The sequence below is a fragment of the Telmatherina bonti genome, assembly GCF_933228915.1.
Source record: "Telmatherina bonti genome assembly, chromosome: 1".
Taxonomy (NCBI): Eukaryota; Metazoa; Chordata; class Actinopteri; order Atheriniformes; family Telmatherinidae; genus Telmatherina; species Telmatherina bonti.
In genome coordinates, this window is record NC_136619.1 from 7,276,344 (window position 1) to 7,294,922 (window position 18,579).

Consider the following 18,579-nt stretch of genomic DNA (forward strand, 5'->3'; position numbering starts at 1 on the left):
TTCGCATGATGTGTCCATCATGCGAAATTATGCAACCGTGCCCAAAGGCCATTTCGTAACGAAGCATAATTGCCGAACCATTGCAGTTGTATTTGTTCTGGGTCTGTTCCCATAATAAATGGATTAACATTTCTGATCTTTCTTTGAAATCTAGAAGACTGATCAAAGTTTTTATGTGGAACATGGAGGATGTCGTCAGTTGCCAAACTGTAACCAAACTGGAAAGCATTGGCTCGTATCTAAGACTTGTTAGTAACCCTTATTTCACATGAGTGCTTGATTATATCTTTTGGACATGAAGGGCTCTCATTAAGCTTAAGGAATGATTGTGTGAAGAGTTTCAATTAGGAATTGACTATTATCTTGAAATCCTTTAGTTGAAAGGACCTTAAGAATTAGTGAAGATGAGGGATCTTGGTGATAATGCTTTAAATGTGGTCAGGTGTTCTCAGACAATTGTGTTAGTAATAGGTTGTGCATAGCAGTTATTTTGGATTGCCACAAGGACTTCTCATGACATTATGCTGAGGACATTGCATTTGTTCTTTTCTGGTCCACAATCAGAGAGAACAAGGGCTCGTCCGGGATTTGAACCCGGGACCTCTCGCACCCTAAGCGAGAATCATACCCCTAGACCAACGAGCCATGTGTCCATCATGCGAAATTATGCAACCGTGCCCAAAGGCCATTTCGTAACGAAGCATAATTGCCGAACCATTGCAGTTGTATTTGTTCTGGGTCTGTTCCCATAATAAATGGATTAACATTTCTGATCTTTCTTTGAAATCTAGAAGACTGATCAAAGTTTTTATGTGGAACATGGAGGATGTCGTCAGTTGCCAAACTGTAACCAAACTGGAAAGCATTGCCTCGTATCTAAGACTTCTTAGTAACCCTTATTTCACACGAGTGCTTGATTATATCTTTTGGACATGAAGGGCTCTCATTAAGCTTAAGGAATGATTGTGTGAAGAGTTTCAATTAGGAATTGACTATTATCTTGAAATCCTTTAGTTGAAAGGACCTTAAGAATTAGTGAAGATGAGGGATCTTGGTGATAATGCTTTAAATGTGGTCAGGTGTTCTCAGACAATTGTGTTAGTAATAGGTTGTGCATAGCAGTTATTTTGGATTGCCACAAGGACTTCTCATGACATCGCATTTGTTCTTTTCTGGTCCACAATCAGAGAGAACAAGGGCTCGTCCGGGATTTGAACCTTGGACCTCTCGCACCCTAAGCGAGAATCATACCCCTAGACCAACGAGCCATGTGTCCATCATGCGAAATTATGCAACCGTGCCCAAAGGCCATTTCGTAACGAAGCATAATTGCCGAACCATTGCAGTTGTATTTGTTCTGGGTCTGTTCCCATAATAAATGGATTAACATTTCTGATCTTTCTTTGAAATCTAGAAGACTGATCAAAGTTTTTATGTGGAACATGGAGGATGTCGTCAGTTGCCAAACTGGAAAGCATTGGCTCGTATCTAAGACTTGTTAGTAACCCTTATTTCACATGAGTGCTTGATTATATCTTTTGGACATGAAGGGCTCTCATTAAGCTTAAGGAATGATTGTGTGAAGAGTTTCAATTAGGAATTGACTATTATCTTGAAATCCTTTAGCTGAAAGGACCTTAAGAATTAGTGAAGATGAGGGATCTTGGTGATAATGCTTTAAATGTGGTCAGGTGTTCTCAGACAATTGTGTTAGTAAAAGGTTGTGCATAGCAGTTATTTTGGATTGCCACAAGGACTTCTCAGGACATTACGCTGAGGACATTGCATTTGTTCTTTTCTGGTCCACAATCAGAGAGAACAAGGGCTCGTCCGGGATTTGAACCCAGGACCTCACGCACCCTAAGCCAGAATCATACCCCTAGACCAACGAGCCATGTGTCCATCATGCAAAATTATGCAACCGTGCCCAAAGGCCATTTCGTAACGAAGCATAATTGCCGAACCATTGCAGTTGTATTTGTTCTGGGTCTGTTCCCATAATAAATGGATTAACATTTCTGATCTTTCTTTGAAATCTAGAAGACTGATCAAAGTTTTTATGTGGAACATGGAGGATGTCGTCAGTTGCCAAACTGTAACCAAACTGGAAAGCATTGCCTCGTATCTAAGACTTCTTAGTAACCCTTATTTCACATGAGTGCTTGATTATATCTTTTGGACATGAAGGGCTCTCATTAAGCTTAAGGAATGATTGTGTGAAGAGTTTCAATTAGGAATTGACTATTATCTTGAAATCCTTCAGTTGAAAGGACCTTAAGAATTAGTGAAGATGAGGGATCTTGGTGATAATGCTTTAAATGTGGTCAGGTGTTGTCAGACAATTGTGTTTGTAATAGGTTGTGCATAGCAGTTATTTTGGATTGCCACAAGGACTTCTCATGACATTATGCTGAGGACATTGCATTTGTTCTTTTCTGGTCCACAATCAGAGAGAACAAGGGGTCGTCCAGGATTTGAACCCAGGACCTCACGCACCCTAAGCCAGAATCATACCCCTAGACCAACGAGCCATGTGTCCATTATGCAAAATTATGCAACCGTGCCCAAAGGCCATTTCGTAACGAAGCATAATTGCCGAACCATTGCAGTTGTATTTGTTCTGGGTCTGTTCCCATAATAAATGGATTAACATTTCTGATCTTTCTTTGAAATCTAGAAGACTGATCAAAGTTTTTATGTGGAACATGGAGGATGTCGTCAGTTGCCAAACTGTAACCAAACTGGAAAGCATTGCCTCGTATCTAAGACTTGTTAGTAACCCTTATTTCACATGAGTGCTTGATTATATCTTTTGGACATGAAGGGCTCTCATTAAGCTTAAGGAATGATTGTGTGAAGAGTTTCAATTAGGAACTGACTATTATCTTGAAATCCTTTAGTTGAAAGGACCTTAAGAATTAGTGAAGATGAGGGATCTTGGTGATAATGCTTTAAATGTGGTCAGGTGTTCTCAGACAATTGTGTTTGTAATAGGATGTGCATAGCAGTTATTTTGGATTGCCACAAGGACTTCTCATGACATTACGCTGAGGACACTGCATTTGTTCTTTTCTGGTCCACAATCAGAGACAACAACTGTGACGCAAGGGCTCATCCAGGATCTCACGCACCCAAAGCGAGAAGCATACCCCTAGACCAACGAGCCATGTGTCCATCATGCGAAATTATGCAACCGTGCCCAAAGGCCATTTCGTAACGAAGCATAATTGCCGAACCATTGCAGTTGTATTTGTTCTGGGTCTGTTCCCATAATAAATGGATTAACATTTCTGATCTTTCTTTGAAATCTAGAAGACTGATCAAAGTTTTTATGTGGAACATGGAGGATGTCGTCAGTTGCCAAACTGTAACCAAACTGGAAAGCATTGCCTCGTATCTAAGACTTGTTAGTAACCCTTATTTCACAGGAGTGCTTGATTATATCTTTCGGACATGAAGGGCTCTCATTAAGCTTAAGGAATGATTGTGTGAAGAGTTTCAATTAGGAATTGACCATTATCTTGAAATCCTTCAGTTGAAAGGACCTTAAGAATTAGTGAAGATGAGGGATCTTGGTGATAATGCTTTAAATGTGGTCAGGTGTTCTCAGACAATTGTGTTAGTAATAGGTTGTGCATAGCAGTTATTTTGGATTGCCACAAGGACTTCTCATGACATTATGCTGAGGACATTGCATTTGTTCTTTTCTGGTCCACAATCAGAGAGAACAAGGGCTCGTCCGGGATTTGAACCCGGGACCTCTCGCACCCTAAGCGAGAAGCATACCCCTAGACCAACGAGCCATGTGTCCATCATGCAAAATTATGCAACCGTGCCCAAAGGCCATTTCGTAACGAAGCATAATTGCCGAACCATTGCAGTTGTATTTGTTCTGGGTCTGTTCCCATAATAAATGGATTAACATTTCTGATCTTTCTTTGAAATCTAGAAGACTGATCAAAGTTTTTATGTGGAACATGGAGGATGTCGTCAGTTGCCAAACTGTAACCAAACTGGAAAGCATTGCCTCGTATCTAAGACTTGTTAGTAACCCTTATTTCACATGAGTGCTTGATTATATCTTTTGGACATGAAGGGCTCTCATTAAGCTTAAGGAATGATTGTGTGAAGAGTTTCAATTAGGAATTGACTATTATCTTGAAATCCTTTAGTTGAAAGGACCTTAAGAATTAGTGAAGATGAGGGATCTTGGTGATAATGCTTTAAATGTGGTCAGGTGTTCTCAGACAATTGTGTTTGTAATAGGTTGTGCATAGCAGTTATTTTGGATTGCCACAAGGACTTCTCATGACATTACGCTGAGGACACTGCATTTGTTCTTTTCTGGTCCACAATCAGAGACAACAACTGTGACGCAAGGGCTCATCCAGGATCTCACGCACCCAAAGCGAGAAGCATACCCCTAGACCAACGAGCCATGTGTCCATCATGTGAAATTATGCAACCGTGCCCAAAGGCCATTTCGTAACGAAGCATAATTGCCGAACCATTGCAGTTGTATTTGTTCTGGGTCTGTTCCCATAATAAATGGATTAACATTTCTGATCTTTCTTTGAAATCTAGAAGACTGATCAAAGTTTTTATGTGGAACATGGAGGATGTCGTCAGTTGCCAAACTGTAACCAAACTGGAAAGCATTGCCTCGTATCTAAGACTTGTTAGTAACCCTTATTTCACAGGAGTGCTTGATTATATCTTTTGGACATGAAGGGCTCTCATTAAGCTTAAGGAATGATTGTGTGAAGAGTTTCAATTTCAATTAGGAATTGACTATTATCTTGAAATCCTTTAGTTGAAAGGACCTTAAGAATTAGTGAAGATGAGGGATCTTGGTGATAATGCTTTAAATGTGGTCAGGTGTTCTCAGACAATTGTGTTTGTAATAGGTTGTGCATAGCAGTTATTTTGGGTTGCCACAAGGACTTCTCATGACATTACGCTGAGGACACTGCATCTGTTCTTTTCTGGTCCACAATCAGAGACAACAACTGTGACGCAAGGGCTCATCCAGGATCTCACGCACCCAAAGCGAGAAGCATACCCCTAGACCAACGAGCCATGTGTCCATCATGCGAAATTATGCAACCGTGCCCAAAGGCCATTTCGTAACGAAGCATAATTGCCGAACCATTGCAGTTGTATTTGTTCTGGGTCTGTTCCCATAATAAATGGATTAACATTTCTGATCTTTCTTTGAAATCTAGAAGACTGATCAAAGTTTTTATGTGGAACATGGAGGATGTCGTCAGTTGCCAAACTGTAACCAAACTGGAAAGCATTGCCTCGTATCTAAGACTTGTTAGTAACCCTTATTTCACATGAGTGCTTGATTATATCTTTTGGACATGAAGGGCTCTCATTAAGCTTAAGGAATGATTGTGTGAAGAGTTTCAATTTCAATTAGGAATTGACTATTATCTTGAAATCCTTTAGTTGAAAGGACCTTAAGAATTAGTGAAGATGAGGGATCTTGGTGATAATGCTTTAAATGTGGTCAGGTGTTCTCAGACAATTGTGTTTGTAATAGGTTGTGCATAGCAGTTATTTTGGATTGCCACAAGGACTTCTCATGACATTACGCTGAGGACACTGCATTTGTTCTTTTCTGGTCCACAATCAGAGACAACAACTGTGACGCAAGGGCTCATCCAGGATCTCACGCACCCAAAGCGAGAAGCATACCCCTAGACCAACGAGCCATGTGTCCATCATGTGAAATTATGCAACCGTGCCGAAAGGCCATTTCGTAACGAAGCATAATTGCCGAACCATTGCAGTTGTATTTGTTCTGGGTCTGTTCCCATAATAAATGGATTAACATTTCTGATCTTTCTTTGAAATCTAGAAGACTGATCAAAGTTTTTATGTGGAACATGGAGGATGTCGTCAGTTGCCAAACTGTAACCAAACTGGAAAGCATTGCCTCGTATCTAAGACTTGTTAGTAACCCTTATTTCACATGAGTGCTTGATTATATCTTTTGGACATGAAGGGCTCTCATTAAGCTTAAGGAATGATTGTGTGAAGAGTTTCAATTTCAATTAGGAATTGACTATTATCTTGAAATCCTTTAGTTGAAAGGACCTTAAGAATTAGTGAAGATGAGGGATCTTGGTGATAATGCTTTAAATGTGGTCAGGTGTTCTCAGACAATTGTGTTAGTAATAGGTTGTGCTTGGCAGTTATTTTGGATTGCCACAAGGACTTCTCATGACATTACGCTGAGGACACTGCATTTGTTCTTTTCTGGTCCACAATCAGAGACAACAACTGTGACGCAAGGGCTCATCCAGGATCTCACGCACCCAAAGCGAGAAGCATACCCCTAGACCAACGAGCCATGTGTCCATCATGCGAAATTATGCAACCATGCCCAAAGGCCATTTCGTAACGAAGCATAATTGCCGAACCATTGCAGTTGTATTTGTTCTGGGTCTGTTCCCATAATAAATGGATTAACATTTCTGATCTTTCTTTGAAATCTAGAAGACTGATCAAAGTTTTTATGTGGAACATGGAGGATGTCGTCAGTTGCCAAACTGTAACCAAACTGGAAAGCATTGCCTCGTATCTAAGACTTGTTAGTAACCCTTATTTCACATGAGTGCTTGATTATATCTTTTGGACATGAAGGGCTCTCATTAAGCTTAAGGAATCATTGTGTGAAGAGTTTCAATTTCAATTAGGAATTGACTATTATCTTGAAATCCTTTAGTTGAAAGGACCTTAAGAATTAGTGAAGATGAGGGATCTTGGTGATAATGCTTTAAATGTGGTCAGGTGTTCTCAGACAATTGTGTTTGTAATAGGTTGTGCATAGCAGTTATTTTGGATTGCCACAAGGACTTCTCATGACATTACGCTGAGGACACTGCATTTGTTCTTTTCTGGTCCACAATCAGAGACAACAACTGTGACGCAAGGGCTCATCCAGGATCTCACGCACCCAAAGCGAGAAGCATTCCCCTAGACCAACGAGCCATGTGTCCATCATGTGAAATTATGCAACCGTGCCCAAAGGCCATTTCGTAACGAAGCATAATTGCCGAACCATTGCAGTTGTATTTGTTCTGGGTCTGTTCCCATAATAAATGGATTAACATTTCTGATCTTTCTTTGAAATCTAGAAGACTGATCAAAGTTTTTATGTGGAACATGGAGGATGTCGTCAGTTGCCAAACTGTAACCAAACTGGAAAGCATTGCCTCGTATCTAAGACTTGTTAGTAACCCTTATTTCACATGAGTGCTTGATTATATCTTTTGGACATGAAGGGCTCTCATTAAGCTTAAGGAATGATTGTGTGAAGAGTTTCAATTAGGAATTGACTATTATCTTGAAATCCTTTAGTTGAAAGGACCTTAAGAATTAGTGAAGATGAGGGATCTTGGTGATAATGCTTTAAATGTGGTCAGGTGTTCTCAGACAATTGTGTTTGTAATAGGTTGTGCATAGCAGTTATTTTGGATTGCCACAAGGACTTCTCAGGACCTTACGCTGAGGACACTGCATTTGTTCTTTTCTGGTCCACAATCAGAGACAACTGTGACGCAAGGGCTCATCCAGGATCTCACGCACCCAAAGCGAGAAGCATACCCCTAGACCAACGAGCCATGTGTCCATCATGCGAAATTATGCAACCGTGCCCAAAGGCCATTTCGTAACGGAGCATAATTGCCGAACCATTGCAGTTGTATTTGTTCTGGGTCTGTTCCCATAATAAATGGATTAACATTTCTGATCTTTCTTTGAAATCTAGAAGACTGATCAAAGTTTTTATGTGGAACATGAAGGATGTCGTCAGTTGCCAAACTGTAACCAAACTGGAAAGCATTGCCTCGTATCTAAGACTTGTTAGTAACCCTTATTTCACATGAGTGCTTGATTATATCTTTTGGACATGAAGGGCTCTCATTAAGCTTAAGGAATCATTGTGTGAAGAGTTTCAATTAGGAATTGACTATTATCTTGAAATCCTTTAGTTGAAAGGACCTTAAGAATTAGTGAAGATGAGGGATCTTGGTGATAATGCTTTAAATGTGGTCAGGTGTTCTCAGACAATTGTGTTTGTAATAGGTTGTGCATAGCAGTTATTTTGGATTGCCACAAGGACTTCTCAGGACCTTACGCTGAGGACACTGCATTTGTTCTTTTCTGGTCCACAATCAGAGACAACTGTGACGCAAGGGCTCATCCAGGATCTCACGCACCCAAAGCGAGAAGCATACCCCTAGACCAACGAGCCATGTGTCCATCATGCGAAATTATGCAACCGTGCCCAAAGGCCATTTCGTAACGAAGCATAATTGCCGAACCATTGCAGTTGTATTTGTTCTGGGTCTGTTCCCATAATAAATGGATTAACATTTCTGATCTTTCTTTGAAATCTAGAAGACTGATCAAAGTTTTTATGTGGAACATGGAGGATGTCGTCAGTTGCCAAACTGTAACCAAACTGGAAAGCATTGCCTCGTATCTAAGACTTGTTAGTAACCCTTATTTCACATGAGTGCTTGATTATATCTTTTGGACATGAAGGGCTCTCATTAAGCTTAAGGAATCATTGTGTGAAGAGTTTCAATTTCAATTAGGAATTGACTATTATCTTGAAATCCTTTAGTTGAAAGGACCTTAAGAATTAGTGAAGATGAGGGATCTTGGTGATAATGCTTTAAATGTGGTCAGGTGTTCTCAGACAATTGTGTTTGTAATAGGTTGTGCATAGCAGTTATTTTGGATTGCCACAAGGACTTCTCAGGACCTTACGCTGAGGACACTGCATTTGTTCTTTTCTGGTCCACAATCAGAGACAACTGTGACGCAAGGGCTCATCCAGGATCTCACGCACCCAAAGCGAGAAGCATACCCCTAGACCAACGAGCCATGTGTCCATCATGCGAAATTATGCAACCGTGCCCAAAGGCCATTTCGTAACGAAGCATAATTGCCGAACCATTGCAGTTGTATTTGTTCTGGGTCTGTTCCCATAATAAATGGATTAACATTTCTGATCTTTCTTTGAAATCTAGAAGACTGATCAAAGTTTTTATGTGGAACATGGAGGATGTCGTCAGTTGCCAAACTGTAACCAAACTGGAAAGCATTGCCTCGTATCTAAGACTTGTTAGTAACCCTTATTTCACATGAGTGCTTGATTATATCTTTTGGACATGAAGGGCTCTCATTAAGCTTAAGGAATGATTGTGTGAAGAGTTTCAATTAGGAATTGACTATTATCTTGAAATCCTTTAGTTGAAAGGACCTTAAGAATTAGTGAAGATGAGGGATCTTGGTGATAATGCTTTAAATGTGGTCAGGTGTTCTCAGACAATTGTGTTTGTAATAGGTTGTGCATAGCAGTTATTTTGGATTGCCACAAGGACTTCTCAGGACATTACGCTGAGGACACTGCATTTGTTCTTTTCTGGTCCACAATCAGAGACAACTGTGACGCAAGGGCTCATCCAGGATCTCACGCACCCAAAGCGAGAAGCATACCCCTAGACCAACGAGCCATGTGTCCATCATGCGAAATTATGCAACCGTGCCCAAAGGCCATTTCGTAACGAAGCATAATTGCCGAACCATTGCAGTTGTATTTGTTCTGGGTCTGTTCCCATAATAAATGGATTAACATTTCTGATCTTTCTTTGAAATCTAGAAGACTGATCAAAGTTTTTATGTGGAACATGGAGGATGTCGTCAGTTGCCAAACTGTAACCAAACTGGAAAGCATTGCCTCGTATCTAAGACTTGTTAGTAACCCTTATTTCACATGAGTGCTTGATTATATCTTTTGGACATGAAGGGCTCTCATTAAGCTTAAGGAATGATTGTGTGAAGAGTTTCAATTTCAATTAGGAATTGACTATTATCTTGAAATCCTTTAGTTGAAAGGACCTTAAGAATTAGTGAAGATGAGGGATCTTGGTGATAATGCTTTAAATGTGGTCAGGTGTTCTCAGACAATTGTGTTTGTAATAGGTTGTGCATAGCAGTTATTTTGGATTGCCACAAGGACTTCTCATGACATTACGCTGAGGACACTGCATTTGTTCTTTTCTGGTCCACAATCAGAGACAACAAGTGTGACGCAAGGGCTCATCCAGGATCTCACGCACCCAAAGCGAGAAGCATACCCCTAGACCAACGAGCCATGTGTCCAGCATGCGAAATTATGCAACCGTGCCCAAAGGCCATTTCGTAACGAAGCATAATTGCCGAACCATTGCAGTTGTATTTGTTCTGGGTCTGTTCCCATAATAAATGGATTAACATTTCTGATCTTTCTTTGAAATCTAGAAGACTGATCAAAGTTTTTATGTGGAACATGGAGGATGTCGTCAGTTGCCAAACTGTAACCAAACTGGAAAGCATTGCCTCGTATCTAAGACTTGTTAGTAACCCTTATTTCACATGAGTGCTTGATTATATCTTTTGGACATGAAGGGCTCTCATTAAGCTTAAGGAATCATTGTGTGAAGAGTTTCAATTTCAATTAGGAATTGACTATTATCTTGAAATCCTTTAGTTGAAAGGACCTTAAGAATTAGTGAAGATGAGGGATCTTGGTGATAATGCTTTAAATGTGGTCAGGTGTTCTCAGACAATTGTGTTTGTAATAGGTTGTGCATAGCAGTTATTTTGGATTGCCACAAGGACTTCTCAGGACCTTACGCTGAGGACACTGCATTTGTTCTTTTCTGGTCCACAATCAGAGACAACAAGTGTGACGCAAGGGCTCATCCAGGATCTCACGCACCCAAAGCGAGAAGCATACCCCTAGACCAACGAGCCATGTGTCCATCATGCGAAATTATGCAACCGTGCCCAAAGGCCATTTCGTAACGAAGCATAATTGCCGAACCATTGCAGTTGTATTTGTTCTGGGTCTGTTCCCATAATAAATGGATTAACATTTCTGATCTTTCTTTGAAATCTAGAAGACTGATCAAAGTTTTTATGTGGAACATGGAGGATGTCGTCAGTTGCCAAACTGTAACCAAACTGGAAAGCATTGCCTCGTATCTAAGACTTGTTAGTAACCCTTATTTCACATGAGTGCTTGATTATATCTTTTGGACATGAAGGGCTCTCATTAAGCTTAAGGAATCGTTGTGTGAGGAGTTTCAATTTCAATTAGGAATTGACTATTATCTTGAAATCCTTTAGTTGAAAGGACCTTAAGAATTAGTGAAGATGAGGGATCTTGGTGATAATGCTTTAAATGTGGTCAGGTGTTCTCAGACAATTGTGTTAGTAATAGGTTGTGCATAGCAGTTATTTTGGATTGCCACAAGGACTTCTCATGACATTACGCTGAGGACACTGCATTTGTTCTTTTCTGGTCCACAATCAGAGACAACAACTGTGACGCAAGGGCTCATCCAGGATCTCACGCACCCAAAGCGAGAATCATACCCCTAGACCAACGAGCCATGTGTCCATCATGCGAAATTATGCAACCGTGCCGAAAGGCCATTTCGTAACGAAGCATAATTGCCGAACCATTGCAGTTGTATTTGTTCTGGGTCTTTTCCCATAATAAATGGATTAACATTTCTGATCTTTCTTTGAAATCTAGAAGACTGATCAAAGTTTTTATGTGGAACATGGAGGATGTCGTCAGTTGCCAAACTTTAACCAAACTGGAAAGCATTGCCTCGTATCTAAGACTTGTTAGTAACCCTTATTTCACATGAGTGCTTGATTATATCTTTTGGACATGAAGGGCTCTCATTAAGCTTAAGGAATGATTGTGTGAAGAGTTTCAATTAGGAATTGACTATTATCTTGAAATCCTTTAGTTGAAAGGACCTTAAGAATTAGTGAAGATGAGGGATCTTGGTGATAATGCTTTAAATGTGGTCAGGTGTTCTCAGACAATTGTGTTTGTAATAGGTTGTGCATAGCAGTTACTTTGGATTGCCACAAGGACTTCTCATGACATTACGCTGAGGACATTGCATTTGTTCTTTTCTGGTCCACAATCAGATAGAACAAGGGCTCGTCCGGGATTTGAACCAAGGACCTCTCGCACAGTACGCGAGAAGCATACCCCTAGACCAACGAGCCATGTGTCCATCATGCGAAATTATGCAACCGTGCCCAAAGGCCATTTCGTAACGAAGCATAATTGCCGAACCATTGCAGTTGTATTTGTTCTGGGTCTGTTCCCATAATAAATGGATTAACATTTCTGATCTTTCTTTGAAATCTAGAAGACTGATCAAAGTTTTTATGTGGAACATGGAGGATGTCGTCAGTTGCCAAACTGTAACCAAACTGGAAAGCATTGCCTCGTATCTAAGACTTGTTAGTAACCCTTATTTCACATGAGTGCTTGATTATATCTTTTGGACATGAAGGGCTCTCATTAAGCTTAAGGAATGATTGTGTGAAGAGTTTCAATTAGGAATTGACTATTATCTTGAAATCCTTTAGTTGAAAGGACCTTAAGAATTAGTGAAGATGAGGGATCTTGGTGATAATGCTTTAAATGTGGTCAGGTGTTCTCAGACAATTGTGTTTGTAATAGGTTGTGCATAGCAGTTATTTTGGATAACCACAAGGACTTCTCATGACATTACGCTGAGGACACTGCATTTGTTCTTTTCTGGTCCACAATCAGAGACAACAACTGTGACGCAAGGGCTCATCCAGGATCTCACGCACCCAAAGCGAGAAGCATACCCCTAGACCAACGAGCCATGTGTCCATCATGCGAAATTATGCAACCGTGCCCAAAGGCCATTTCGTAACGAAGCATAATTGCCGAACCATTGCAGTTGTATTTGTTCTGGGTCTGTTCCCATAATAAATGGATTAACATTTCTGATCTTTCTTTGAAATCTAGAAGACTGATCAAAGTTTTTATGTGGAACATGGAGGATGTCGTCAGTTGCCAAACTGTAACCAAACTGGAAAGCATTGCCTCGTATCTAAGACTTGTTAGTAACCCTTATTTCACATGAGTGCTTGATTATATCTTTTGGACATGAAGGGCTCTCATTAAGCTTAAGGAATCATTGTGTGAAGAGTTTCAATTTCAATTAGGAATTGACTATTATCTTGAAATCCTTTAGTTGAAAGGACCTTAAGAATTAGTGAAGATGAGGGATCTTGGTGATAATGCTTTAAATGTGGTCAGGTGTTCTCAGACAATTGTGTTTGTAATAGGTTGTGCATAGCAGTTATTTTGGATTGCCACAAGGACTTCTCATGACATTACGCTGAGGACACTGCATTTGTTCTTTTCTGGTCCACAATCAGAGACAACAACTGTGACGCAAGGGCTCATCCAGGATCTCACGCACCCAAAGCGAGAAGCATACCCCTAGACCAACGAGCCATGTGTCCAGCATGCGAAATTATGCAACCGTGCCCAAAGGCCATTTCGTAACGAAGCATAATTGCCGAACCATTGCAGTTGTATTTGTTCTGGGTCTGTTCCCATAATAAATGGATTAACATTTCTGATCTTTCTTTGAAATCTAGAAGACTGATCAAAGTTTTTATGTGGAACATGGAGGATGTCGTCAGTTGCCAAACTGTAACCAAACTGGAAAGCATTGCCTCGTATCTAAGACTTGTTAGTAACCCTTATTTCACATGAGTGCTTGATTATATCTTTTGGACATGAAGGGCTCTCATTAAGCTTAAGGAATGATTGTGTGAAGAGTTTCAATTTCAATTAGGAATTGACTATTATCTTGAAATCCTTTAGTTGAAAGGACCTTAAGAATTAGTGAAGATGAGGGATCTTGGTGATAATGCTTTAAATGTGGTCAGGTGTTCTCAGACAATTGTGTTTGTAATAGGTTGTGCATAGCAGTTATTTTGGATTGCCACAAGGACTTCTCATGACATTACGCTGAGGACACTGCATTTGTTCTTTTCTGGTCCACAATCAGAGACAACAACTGTGACGCAAGGGCTCATCCAGGATCTCACGCACCCAAAGCGAGAAGCATACCCCTAGACCAACGAGCCATGTGTCCATCATGTGAAATTATGCAACCGTGCCCAAAGGCCATTTCGTAACGAAGCATAATTGCCGAACCATTGCAGTTGTATTTGTTCTGGGTCTGTTCCCATAATAAATGGATTAACATTTCTGATCTTTCTTTGAAATCTAGAAGACTGATCAAAGTTTTTATGTGGAACATGGAGGATGTCGTCAGTTGCCAAACTGTAACCAAACTGGAAAGCATTGCCTCGTATCTAAGACTTGTTAGTAACCCTTATTTCACATGAGTGCTTGATTATATCTTTTGGACATGAAGGGCTCTCATTAAGCTTAAGGAATGATTGTGTGAAGAGTTCCAATTTCAATTAGGAATTGACTATTATCTTGAAATCCTTTAGTTGAAAGGACCTTAAGAATTAGTGAAGATGAGGGATCTTGGTGATAATGCTTTAAATGTGGTCAGGTGTTCTCAGACAATTGTGTTAGTAATAGGTTGTGCTTGGCAGTTATTTTGGATTGCCACAAGGACTTCTCATGACATTACGCTGAGGACACTGCATTTGTTCTTTTCTGGTCCACAATCAGAGACAACAACTGTGACGCAAGGGCTCATCCAGGATCTCACGCACCCAAAGCGAGAAGCATACCCCTAGACCAACGAGCCATGTGTCCATCATGCGAAATTATGCAACCATGCCCAAAGGCCATTTCGTAACGAAGCATAATTGCCGAACCATTGCAGTTGTATTTGTTCTGGGTCTGTTCCCATAATAAATGGATTAACATTTCTGATCTTTCTTTGAAATCTAGAAGACTGATCAAAGTTTTTATGTGGAACATGGAGGATGTCGTCAGTTGCCAAACTGTAACCAAACTGGAAAGCATTGCCTCGTATCTAAGACTTGTTAGTAACCCTTATTTCACATGAGTGCTTGATTATATCTTTTGGACATGAAGGGCTCTCATTAAGCTTAAGGAATCATTGTGTGAAGAGTTTCAATTTCAATTAGGAATTGACTATTATCTTGAAATCCTTTAGTTGAAAGGACCTTAAGAATTAGTGAAGATGAGGGATCTTGGTGATAATGCTTTAAATGTGGTCAGGTGTTCTCAGACAATTGTGTTAGTAATAGGTTGTGCTTGGCAGTTATTTTGGATTGCCACAAGGACTTCTCATGACATTACGCTGAGGACACTGCATTTGTTCTTTTCTGGTCCACAATCAGAGACAACAACTGTGACGCAAGGGCTCATCCAGGATCTCACGCACCCAAAGCGAGAAGCATACCCCTAGACCAACGAGCCATGTGTCCATCATGCGAAATTATGCAACCATGCCCAAAGGCCATTTCGTAACGAAGCATAATTGCCGAACCATTGCAGTTGTATTTGTTCTGGGTCTGTTCCCATAATAAATGGATTAACATTTCTGATCTTTCTTTGAAATCTAGAAGACTGATCAAAGTTTTTATGTGGAACATGGAGGATGTCGTCAGTTGCCAAACTGTAACCAAACTGGAAAGCATTGCCTCGTATCTAAGACTTGTTAGTAACCCTTATTTCACATGAGTGCTTGATTATATCTTTTGGACATGAAGGGCTCTCATTAAGCTTAAGGAATCATTGTGTGAAGAGTTTCAATTTCAATTAGGAATTGACTATTATCTTGAAATCCTTTAGTTGAAAGGACCTTAAGAATTAGTGAAGATGAGGGATCTTGGTGATAATGCTTTAAATGTGGTCAGGTGTTCTCAGACAATTGTGTTTGTAATAGGTTGTGCATAGCAGTTATTTTGGATTGCCACAAGGACTTCTCATGACATTACGCTGAGGACACTGCATTTGTTCTTTTCTGGTCCACAATCAGAGACAACAACTGTGACGCAAGGGCTCATCCAGGATCTCACGCACCCAAAGCGAGAAGCATACCCCTAGACCAACGAGCCATGTGTCCATCATGTGAAATTATGCAACCGTGCCCAAAGGCCATTTCGTAACGAAGCATAATTGCCGAACCATTGCAGTTGTATTTGTTCTGGGTCTGTTCCCATAATAAATGGATTAACATTTCTGATCTTTCTTTGAAATCTAGAAGACTGATCAAAGTTTTTATGTGGAACATGGAGGATGTCGTCAGTTGCCAAACTGTAACCAAACTGGAAAGCATTGCCTCGTATCTAAGACTTGTTAGTAACCCTTATTTCACATGAGTGCTTGATTATATCTTTTGGACATGAAGGGCTCTCATTAAGCTTAAGGAATGATTGTGTGAAGAGTTTCAATTAGGAATTGACTATTATCTTGAAATCCTTTAGTTGAAAGGACCTTAAGAATTAGTGAAGATGAGGGATCTTGGTGATAATGCTTTAAATGTGGTCAGGTGTTCTCAGACAATTGTGTTTGTAATAGGTTGTGCATAGCAGTTATTTTGGATTGCCACAAGGACTTCTCAGGACCTTACGCTGAGGACACTGCATTTGTTCTTTTCTGGTCCACAATCAGAGACAACTGTGACGCAAGGGCTCATCCAGGATCTCACGCACCCAAAGCGACAAGCATACCCCTAGTACAACGAGCCATGTGTCCATCATGCGAAATTATGCAACCGTGCCCAAAGGCCATTTCGTAACGAAGCATAATTGCCGAACCATTGCAGTTGTATTTGTTCTGGGTCTGTTCCCATAATAAATGGATTAACATTTCTGATCTTTCTTTGAAATCTAGAAGACTGATCAAAGTTTTTATGTGGAACATGAAGGATGTCGTCAGTTGCCAAACTGTAACCAAACTGGAAAGCATTGCCTCGTATCTTAGACTTGTTAGTAACCCTTATTTCACATGAGTGCTTGATTATATCTTTTGGACATGAAGGGCTCTCATTAAGCTTAAGGAATGATTTTGTGAAGAGTTTCAATTAGGAATTGACTATTATCTTGAAATCCTTTAGTTGAAAGGACCTTAAGAATTAGTGAAGATGAGGGATCTTGGTGATAATGCTTTAAATGTGGTCAGGTGTTCTCAGACAATTGTGTTTGTAATAGGTTGTGCATAGCAGTTATTTTGGATTGCCACAAGGACTTCTCATGACATTACGCTGAGGACACTGCATTTGTTCTTTTCTGGTCCACAATCAGAGACAACAAGTGTGACGCAAGGGCTCATCCAGGATCTCACGCACCCAAAGCGAGAAGCATACCCCTAGACCAACGAGCCATGTGTCCATCATGCGAAATTATGCAACCGTGCCCAAAGGCCATTTCGTAACGAAGCATAATTGCCGAACCATTGCAGTTGTATTTGTTCTGGGTCTGTTCCCATAATAAATGGATTAACATTTCTGATCTTTCTTTGAAATCTAGAAGACTGATCAAAGTTTTTATGTGGAACATGGAGGATGTCGTCAGTTGCCAAACTGTAACCAAACTGGAAAGCATTGCCTCGTATCTAAGACTTGTTAGTAACCCTTATTTCACATGAGTGCTTGATTATATCTTTTGGACATGAAGGGCTCTCCTTAAGCTTAAGGAATCATTGTGTGAAGAGTTTCAATTTCAATTAGGAATTGACTATTATCTTGAAATCCTTTAGTTGAAAGGACCTTAAGAATTAGTGAAGATGAGGGATCTTGGTGATAATGCTTTAAATGTGGTCAGGTGTTCTCAGACAATTGTGTTTGTAATAGGTTGTGCATAGCAGTTATTTTGGATTGCCACAAGGACTTCTCATGACATTACGCTGAGGACACTGCATTTGTTCTTTTCTGGTCCACAATCAGAGACAACAACTGTGACAAAGGGCTCATCCAGGATCTCACGCACCCAAAGCGAGAAGCATACCCCTAGACCAACGAGCCATGTGTCCATCATGCGAAATTATGCAACCGTGCCCAAAGGCCATTTCGTAACGAAGCATAATTGCCGAACCATTGCAGTTGTATTTGTTCTGGGTCTGTTCCCATAATAAATGGATTAACATTTCTGATCTTTCTTTGAAATCTAGAAGACTGATCAAAGTTTTTATGTGGAACATGGAGGATGTCGTCAGTTGCCAAACTGTAACCAAACTGGAAAGCATTGCCTCGTATCTAAGACTTGTTAGTAACCCTTATTTCACATGAGTGCTTGATTATATCTTTTGGACATGAAGGGCTCTCATTAAGCTTAAGGAATCGTTGTGTGAGGAGTTTCAATTTCAATTAGGAATTGACTATTATCTTGAAATCCTTTAGTTGAAAGGACCTTAAGAATTAGTGAAGATGAGGGATCTTGGTGATAATGCTTTAAATGTGGTCAGGTGTTCTCAGACAATTGTGTTTGTGATAGGTTTGACTTGGCAGTTATTTTGGATTGCCACAAGGACTTCTCATGACATTATGCTGAGGACATTGCATTTGTTCTTTTCTGGTCCACAATCAGAGACAACAAGTGTGACGCAAGGGCTCGTCCAGGATCTCGCGCACCCAAAGCGAGAAGCATACCCCTAGACCAACGAGCCATGTGTCCATCATGCGAAATTATGCAACCGTGCCCAAAGGCCATTTCGTAACGAAGCATAATTGCCGAACCATTGCAGTTGTATTTGTTCTGGGT